This window comes from Zeus faber (genome assembly GCF_960531495.2).
Source record: "Zeus faber genome assembly, chromosome: 4".
Taxonomy (NCBI): domain Eukaryota; kingdom Metazoa; phylum Chordata; class Actinopteri; order Zeiformes; family Zeidae; genus Zeus; species Zeus faber.
Window position 1 is genome coordinate 19,523 of NC_137191.1, and position 9,761 is coordinate 29,283.

Consider the following 9,761-nt stretch of genomic DNA (forward strand, 5'->3'; position numbering starts at 1 on the left):
AAATTCAAAATGGCCGACTTCCTGTTGGGTTTCCGTCATGGCGGAAATATATATTTTTTCCAAGTCTAGAGAGGTTACAAATGTGTACCGAATTTTGGGAGTTTACGTGGAAAAAGGTGAATAGGTCAGAAAATTATTATTTTATTTTCTAGGGTGGCGTGGCAACACGTAAAATTTCATGTTCCAAAGATACTAATTCACGAAAACTTTGCGCACTTGTTAGTCCCAGTGTGGCAATTGATATTGTATGAGTTGCCTGCATGGGCGTGGCAAAATGGCCCGACACACCCTGTTGAAAATTTCAAAACATCAAACCTATTCACTTTTTACCATGAAATTCACAAAATTCGGGACACTTTTGTAACTTCTTGGATTAAATGTGTAATTTTAGTCACTTTCCGTTCATTTTCTCGCTTTGTACTTTCGTAAACTCCTCCGAGGCCATTTATCTGGCTTCAAACTTGGCGAGTGTCTACAAGACACCTTCACGATTAAAAGATATTAAAAAAAATAATAATTGTCACACGATGTGGCCGTGGCAAAGCGTTGGATTTCGTGTTCCAAAAAAAGCTGTGTTTTTGTAATATTTTATCCACTTTTTATGCTTTGTACTTTCGTGAACTTCTCCTGGGGGATTTTTTGGATTGAGACTCATTGGGGATTAAAAGTTATTAAAACATTTTTTTTTCGTCACGATGCGGGTGTGGCAACGCGTTGAATTTTATGTTCAAAAAAACAGTTTACGTGACTTTTGGGGCCTTGAGAAACTACAAAATTATTGCAAAACTTTGCACACTCTTCAGTCCCAGTGTGGCATTTAATATTCTATGGGTCCTATACATGGGCGTGTCAAAATGATCAACTAGATGCAGTTATCGTGGATGAGGATGTCGGGGTCCTGGTGCTGGGGAAAGGAGGCCCATACCTATAGCAACATAGGTGTCGCCACATTCCTTCTGTCTCAATGCCATGTACGCTTGTATTTCTGGTTTTCCCAACGCAGTCATGATGCATTTTTCACTAGAGTACAAATGCATGGTATACAACAACATCCACATACAATTAACAGAGCAGCAATGATAGCAACGTTGATTATGCATGATAAAATGAGGCCTTTTCATTTGGAAAACATAGAGTCCAACCAACCAGTGATGTGATCATCCATTCCTGCATTTTCTTTTAGTTCTACGCTCCGTGAGTGGAGTAGCAATTCCTCCTACTGGTTCCTGTGTTTATAAGCACATTACTCCATGCCCCACAATCAATATGGGTACCTTAAACCTCGTCCAGCCACCAGTCACTTGTTAGTCTAGGGTTGGTGGACCACGCATATTTCTCATTCCACTGGTACTGCTCCTACCCTGTGGAATCACACTTTATTATGGAACAGAAATCAACATTGAATGCCAGGATTTGTCCTTCATAGGCATAAATGACAAGAACTGTTTCTTTCATTCGGCCCCACTCTTTGACCTTTGTCATATACTGGTCATACGATAATTGGGGTCCCACTTGGTAAGAATATGTATACTGTGTAGGGTCCAGGACTTCTCCTAGGGTAAACAAAAAAAATATTATTTTTTTTTTACATGGTTAATTACAGAATGCTTACGTCTTTCAGCTGGATCCTTGTTTCTGTGAGAGTTCTTGCGGGTGGGGTGACAGGGGCGCAGTGGGAGAGGTGGTGACAGGGAGCACCAGTTTTATTTTTGAGCTTTACTGCATGTGAGGTGGCCAACACTACCTCCCAAGGTCCAGTCCACCTTGGCTCAGGCCACTTCTGTATGTGGACCTTGATGTGGACCCAGTCTCCGGGGCTGACCACCAGGGTGTGGGGCAGTCTGGGGCAGTGTTCTTGACCTGTGAATACAAAACTCGAGATACTGCGGTTAGTGCTTTGACATATTCAGGTAAACCTTCCTGGAAATCATCAAAAGCGGGTGATTTAGCTGGTAGGTTGTGAGGACCTGGCATGGGGCGGCCTGTTAATATCTCGTGTGGGCTAAGATGTGTTTGACTATGGGGAGAGGTCTCGCATGGACATTAATGCTAGGGGTAGGGCATCTACCCACGTTAGTTTAGTCGTTTTTGTGATGTTCTGTAGAGACATACTGAGTTGCTGTTTTGTCTCTATCAGCACCTTGGCCATTTTTTCTTTCAACGTCTGGTTTGCACTTTCAACTAGGCCTTTTGACTGGGGGTGATAGACTGAACCAGATCTATGGGAGATACCTAATGCCTGTTCTACCTGGCTGAGTTTTTTATCGCTGGTAAAATAAGATCCATTGTCCGAGCAGATAACTGTGGGGTAACCCCACCGAGGAATGCGTTTTTTCCACAACCATTTAATCACAGATACTGCATCCTCTCTTTTGCAAGGGACTGCTTCTACCCATTTGGAGAATCGATCTACCATCACGAGTAGGTATCTGTACCCTTGTACTCTGTTGTCCCTGCCCATGCCGGTGTAATCTATGCATATTTCTCTGAAGGGGTAGGGGGGCACTGAGAATGTTCCCAAAGGTCTTTGGTAGACTGTCTTCTTATTTAGCTCGTGACAGACGACGCATTCTGCAATATGGTTGGCCACCATTTCCTCCAGGTAGGGATGCCACCAGTCCTGTTTGAGCCTGTTGGTGGTTCTTTTGGGTCCTTCATGAGTCTGTCCATGTGCATCCTTGATGAGGTAGACCAGGAGTGCGGCTGGTGCTACTGGGCGCCCATCGTGGCTTCTCCATAGGCCGCTGGTGCATGTGGCTCCTTTCTTCTGCCACTGCGAGTGTTCGTTCCATTTCGCTTCTTTCTGCACTTCTTTCAGATGTTCCTCTGACAAATTGAGGGCGTTGTCTTCAGTAAATACAATCATCATTGCTGCGCTTTCTTTTAGGTTCCCTCCTGCTTCTTTTGCTGCTGTGTCGGCTGCGTTTGAATTTCCTTTGGAGTGTCCTTTGCATTTGATGATCTGGATTTTTCGGGGGAGATGTATAGCTTCCAGGAGGGCGAGTATGAGGTCTTTGTGTTTTACCGGGGCTCCTGCTGACGTTTGGAGTCCTCTTTTCATCCATATGGCTACATCCACGTGAGCTGTATGCTGAGTCGGTGAATATGTTTGCATTTTTGTTTTTTGAGATTTTTAATGCTTTCACCGAGGCGTCGAGTTCTGCTTTTTGTGTTGATGCTGGTTGTTCTATCATCCCACTTCTTAGGGTGACGTGGTGTCCATTAATTTGTTGAATGGCTGCGTATGATGCTCTATTTCCCTCTTCTTCTTTGAAACAACAACCATCTATAAACAGGACAATTTCTGCATCGGGGTCAGATGTTCCATCCAAGTCTGTGCGGCCCTTTGCTTCCAGTTTCATGAGCTGTACGCAGTCATGGGTGCCATCTGCATACTGTAGTCCGCCGGCCAAGTTGATTCCATCAGCTGTGTACAAGACATTGTCTCTTTCCAGGGTGACATGCAAGCGCATCTTGTGTTTTGGTGTGGTAAAGGTGAAATCCGTTTGATCGAGGTAGGATTTGACTCCATGTGTGGTATGCACGATGGTGGGGTGGTAGAAAGTAATGTGGTCGGTTCTCGTAGGGCGTGTGCGATGGCAGCCGTGTGTCGTCCACATCCGGAGAGTCCATGTTCCACTGTGTCGAGTTTGCAACTGTGGTGAGCCAGGATCGCGCGCTCACCGTGTCTAGGCTGCCAGTGAATGCAAACATATCTTGACTTTCTTTGGCCAAGGGGAGGCAAAAAAATGCGTTGGCCAGGTCGATGACGGTGAAAAATTGATGACTCGGGGAGCCTGCATGCAGGGCGACATGGGGGTTGGGCACTTTTTCAGTAATGGGTTGGACCACCTGGTTGATACGTCGCAGATCGTGGACCAGGCGCCATGAGTGTCCTCCAGCCTTGGGTACTGGTAGAATTTGTGTGTTCCACGGTGAATCCGCTGGTCGTAGAACTCCTGCTTGTAAGAGGCCTTCAATGGTGGAGGCTATTCGAGCAGCTGCCTCGGGCTTGACCTTGTACTGACCTTGCCAAATGGGCACAGCGTGGGCTTTCACTTTGATGTGTATATTGTGGTGTGGTGTGCAGCCAACGTGATAGGGGCCGGTGGTCCAGAGGGTTGGCGGTAGTTGGGCGAACATTTCTGCTGCCAGGGGGTGTTCTTCGATGCTTCCTTGATAAGTTCTTTCCAGGACATTTCTTTCATATATGCCTTGTTCGTAGCTGTTGTGTCCTATTCTCCAAACCGATTTGTCTGGCATGTGTTGCAACAGGGGGTTCGTTGTGGGGACCCAGGTGGGTTGGCGAGGGCTCTTTTGACCATGGGGCCCAATTGTTTGGCTGCATGGTTGGCTTCTACGGCTAGGGTCACATGTGGAACTGCGGTGTCGTGAAGTAGATACCAGGATTGTTGGTCTGGTGTCAGGCGGACCGCTGCTGCAACTCCTTCGTGGCCCAGATAGAAGTCTGTTGTCTGGAGTCGTTCTTGTCGTCCCTCCTTTTTCGCTTCCCAGCCTTCGTCATAGATGTCATCACGGTGGCGTGTGAAACAGAGAGTGCAGTGTACGGGTCCAGCATCGACTTTTTCCAGAGTTGGTAGGTTTACAAAATGCCACCAGCCGGTGAGTGTGGGGTCGGGGGTGGTATCAGGAGTTCCACCTAAGACGAGTATACGTTCGAGGGGTATTAGCTCTTCTTTTGGCTCAGAGAAACTAACTTCCAGACCGTGGAGGTTACATATCACAGATGCCCCTGTTCTTCGGAGAAGGTCCCTTCCCATTAGGTTGGTGGGGCAGCTTGGTGAGTAGAGGTATTGGTGTCTGACTTTGTGAGGACCTATCTTGGTAGGGAGGGGTGCGGTGAAGGGTTGGACTTGTGTCGTCCCAGAGAATCCAACAGTCCGTAATTTCCGAGTGGATAGTTGTATGTAGTACGTAGTATGTTGGCGGCCAGGTTCTTCAAGCAAGACACGTGACAGTGACAGTGACAGTAATTCCTTGGATTGACAGTGATTCCTTGGATTGTACATGGCACTACTGGTTCGGCATTTATTTTTGTCTGTACCACCACTTCCATGTCCCCTGGGCGCCTCTATGCTCCATGCCATGGCGGGGTGTCCATGCGGGGTCCTCCCTTTCCTCTCGAGGAAGCTCCTCTTCCTCTCTGAGGGGGGCGGTAGGATCCTCTATATAATTGCTGGGGTTGTTGGTTCTGGGGGCATTCCCTTGCCCAGTGGTCACTTTGGCCACAGATGAAACATCCTGTAGTTTTCTCGGGTCCTCCCCATCCTCTAGAGGATTGGAATTGTCCTCTCCCTCTCAGTTGCTGCCATTGGGGGGGGCCTTGGGGGTATGAGGGTGCGGGGGCCCCTGGATACTGCCGCTGGGGATATTCATAGGGAGTCCAGGCCTGCTGCCATTGGGGTAGGTGCTGGGCTGGTGGGTAGGCGGGGGTTACAGTTAGGGGCTGTGGTCCTGTCCATTGTAGTGGCGCGGTTTGGGGCGGGGCCTGTGCTTCAGGGGTGGTGACTACTGCTTGCACAGTTGCTTTCTTCTTTTTGTCCGTATTGACTTCATCTTCCAGTTTTTTTACCTGCATTTTTAGTAGTCTGGTTTGTATGGAATCTTTCTCCAGGAATTCGTCTTCTTGCTTTTTGATGTGTCTTTCCAGGTGATGGATGAGATGGCTCTCCCACTGTCTCTCGGTCATGTCTGACAGTCAAACTGTGTCTGCGAGCTACAGCCTGACATCTCCTGGGAGGCCATTTTGGCATTTGGCATCTGCATGTACATGGGGAGACCCACTAGGCAGGGGTCATGACGTTCTACAGTGCTATCACTCCAGAGCTCCTTTGCTCATGTGAGATAGGCGTGTGGTTCTTCCCCATTTTTAAATCTCAGGCCTGCCAGGGCCACTGTGTTGCGTCTGGTCGGCCAGGTTTCTCCTATGGCTGTCCATATGTCATTCCGCATGTGGTCGAATGGGTGCTCGTGTGCCATGGTGAGGGTTCTAACTTCTCTTTCCAGGGAGGTCAGGGTGATGTTTCCTGCTGTGGCGCGGAGAATGGCTCGCACATCTCTTAGGGCTAGTGTGTCAGCCGCTGTGTGGTTTTCGAAGATTCGGATCCATGCTGCAGCTCCTTTGTCCAACGCTGATAGGTTGCCTTTGAGGGCCTGCATGTCGCGGTGGTACCAGGGAACAAATGTTTCTCTTTTGGCGGACTGCTTTTGTTCCTCCTCTCGTTGTCTAATTTTCGAGTGGGTAACTATCCCTATTGCTGACGATCTTCTGGCCTGGCTTTTGGATGATGCTATAAGGGTTCCTTTTCTTCTGTTGTCGTTTGTGTACTCTCCCCGGGAGCTGCCACTGTTTTTGAATGACCACTTTTTTGTCTTAGTCTCGTGGTCTGACATGGGTTCTTCTTCCCAGGAGCGGAGGGGGGTGGGGTGTCTTTGTTTTGTTTTCTTAAAGGTGTATTTGGGGACTACAGGGGTAGGTGAAGGTGTGGGCTGGCTTCGGGTCTTTTGTTTTTCTTTGGGTTGTTGTTTGGCTGTAGCGTCTGCAGGAGGTGCTATGAGATGAACATGGGTTGTGTTGGCATCCTCTGGTAGTGGGCCACATTGTCCAGTCAGTGTGACAGTTGCGTGGCTAACCCTTGTGGTACATTTCTTTTTCCTTTCTTGATGTCTTTTTGTGGTTTGTAGGACTGGCAAGTGCATTCGTCGTCCTCTGTATTAGAGGAGAGAAACTCTTTGTGTCTGTTTGATCGTTAGGGGGCGATGTCTGATCATTGTCCTTGTTCTCACTGTCAGATGGCTTTGGGGAGGGCTGTACTCGGAAATGGATTTGGATCGGGCCTTCCATTACTAATACGGGTGCTTGTATTTCTGGCGGGGGTGGGGTGGCTATTTTCTGGTTGCTCAGCACAGGGGGCGCTGTTGCTTCAGGTGTGTGCTCGGTCTTAGGGTTGTACGGAGAGGGGGGGTGCCGATGTGTTTCTTCATCGGCCAGCAGGGAGGGGTAGCGGGATGGGGTGGTGTGTGGTTGGAGTGGGGTGTGACCTTGGGGGATGGGTTCGGGGAGGGGTGGTAACTTGTCTTCTTGTGGGGGGTAGGGTTCCTTCTGGGCTTCTACCACTGCCTTGGTTGCGGCATTTCTGATTTTATTGCGACGTTCGACAATCATTTCCGCTCGAATCCATGCCGTCATTATGTGCTGAACCAGCGCCCATTGTGCACGCTGCTTGTTTAACTTGCGCTTTCAAGCCCCCATTAATCCAGGGTTGTTTTTTGCATCCACTCCTGCTTCAGCCAGCAGTCTTTTTTCTTCCTCTATCACCTTGGTGCGGTTTTCTGCTGTCGGGGTAGTGTCTTTCGACCACCACCCTGCTTTGATCCATTTTTGTTCATATTTATGGAATTTCCAAGTTTCTCAAGCATGGAACTTTGGCTCTGTTCTGTTCTTGAGCTCAGCTACAGCTTCAATACGAATCTCACTGGTGCCGGGTCTGGGGGATGGGGTCTTTTCCATTATGTTTTTGAATGGCAGGAGAACAAAAGACATGGGAAGAAGTGGGAGGGGGAAACCTCAAATGTTCGGATCTCAATGTGTTTCTGGTGCAGCTACGCCACTAGTGGTCTTTTAGGTTATTACAGGTCAACTTTTTTTTTTTTATTTGTATTTTTTTTTTATATATTGCCCTTTTATCTAGGGCAATTTGAGGAGGTTGTTCATACACATACACACACAAAACCTCTATCACACATGCACAGACTCTATCAAACACACACTCTCTTAAACACAAAGACTGTCTCAAACACACACACGCCCGCGGTCTCTCTCACATTCACACACACGCATGGTACCTCTCTTTCCACACACACAAGGTACCTCGTTGCGCACACTCTCACTCACACAGCCGGCAATACAATTTTACGCTAAGTCACGTGAATTGGGCCTTTAACCCTTTAATATTTGGTTTCTCTAAGAACCGGGCCTTTAACCCCTAAATGCTTGGCTTCCTTTTTACTTTAAAAATGATTCCGGGCCTTTCACCCTTAAATGAAATTACCGACTATCGACTACCCTTCTGAAGGCTGAGTTTAACATTTCATCGCCACACATCACTTAGTTTAGGCATTTCGGAGGTCTTTTCAACAACCGGGCCTAAACGGGATTCGGAATTACTTCACGAGTTAAACATTGTTCATCACCAAAACGTCGCTCAGTTTAGGCATACTGGATGTATTCTCTACACACGGGCCCAAACGTTACGTGGAATTACTACGCAAGTTAAACACACAGCCGCTTCGAAGGGGGGTTTCCTAACCCGTTCCCTTAACTTACCTTACTACCGTTCTCATCAAACAATCCAATTTCTCCTCTCCACAATATTTAACAATTATTATTCATGCATCATTCAACAATACATCCCCAAAACCACAAAGTTGTTCGTCCAGCCTTAAACAGTACAACACTTCCACCTAAAATATTCCTATCTAATCTATGCAGACTTCATGAAATGGCTCTGCTCACCTTTTAGCGGGTACCCATGGAAGTATCGCAACCGTTCAGGCTTTCGGAACTCCTCTGCAGTCTTGTAATGGGATCACGTCGGGGTCACCAATTTGTCGTGTTCAAAATTTCCAAATCCGGAATGATGGGATGAAACTGGAACTTTGAGCTACGGAGAGTTTATAGGACGGTTTGAGAATCTACCAAAAAATAGAAAACGTTTTACGTCGACGTGGTTAGTCCTAAACTGCGTGTCTCATCTAGCATACATTTCACCCAGGAGTCTGCAGAAACTTTGTTTCCTCGTCACTTTGTTACAAACGACAGACCCCCCTTTGCGAGGCGGTCCCGCCTTTGTTATTTCCCATCTCCCGAGTATCTAGTTTCAGACTCCCCGCTGTGTGTGCGCCAGATTAACCGTTTCAGTGCCGGTTTCTAACTGGTTGCGTAGTTACACCCAGTGTCTTTAGACATGTTTTAATTTTGGCTCTGACTGATCAATAAAACTGTATTTCATAATTACCCACTATATGAATGATAGTAATGTACATGAATAAATTTATGTAATGTATACTGTAGTATACACACATATAGTTTTGTTATCGAGGATTAGTTCAATCTGTAATGTTATAGTTATAGTAGTAAAGTTATATGTAGTACGTAATAGTTTTAGTATATGTATATATATATATATTTTTTTTTTTCTCACAAAACCCAACAGGAAGTCGGCCATTTTTAATTTTCCTGACTTTTTAGTCATATTTATGTTTTGTACTTTAGCGAAACTCCTCCTTGGCGATTTATCGGATCGGCTTCAAACTTGACGAGTGTCTACAAGACACCTTCACAGCTTAACATTATCAAAATATATATATTTTTTGGCACACGGTGTGGGCGTGGCAACACGTTAAATTTCATGTTCCAAAAGATACTTGGAAATTCACGAAACTTTGTGCACTCGTCAGTCCCAGTGTGGCAATTGATATTCTATGGGTTCCGTGCTTGGGCATGGCAAAATGACCGGACACGCCCTGTTGAAAATTTCAAAACATCAAACCTATTCACTTTTTAACATGAAATTGGGTATATTAATGTAACATCACTAGACTCAAAAAAAATTATATTGCCGCCATGACCGACACCCAACCAACAGGAAGGTGGCCATATTGGATTTAATGTGCGCAAACTCCTAGGGGATTCATCAGATCGACTTCAAAGTTCGCGAGTGTCTACAAGACACTTTGGG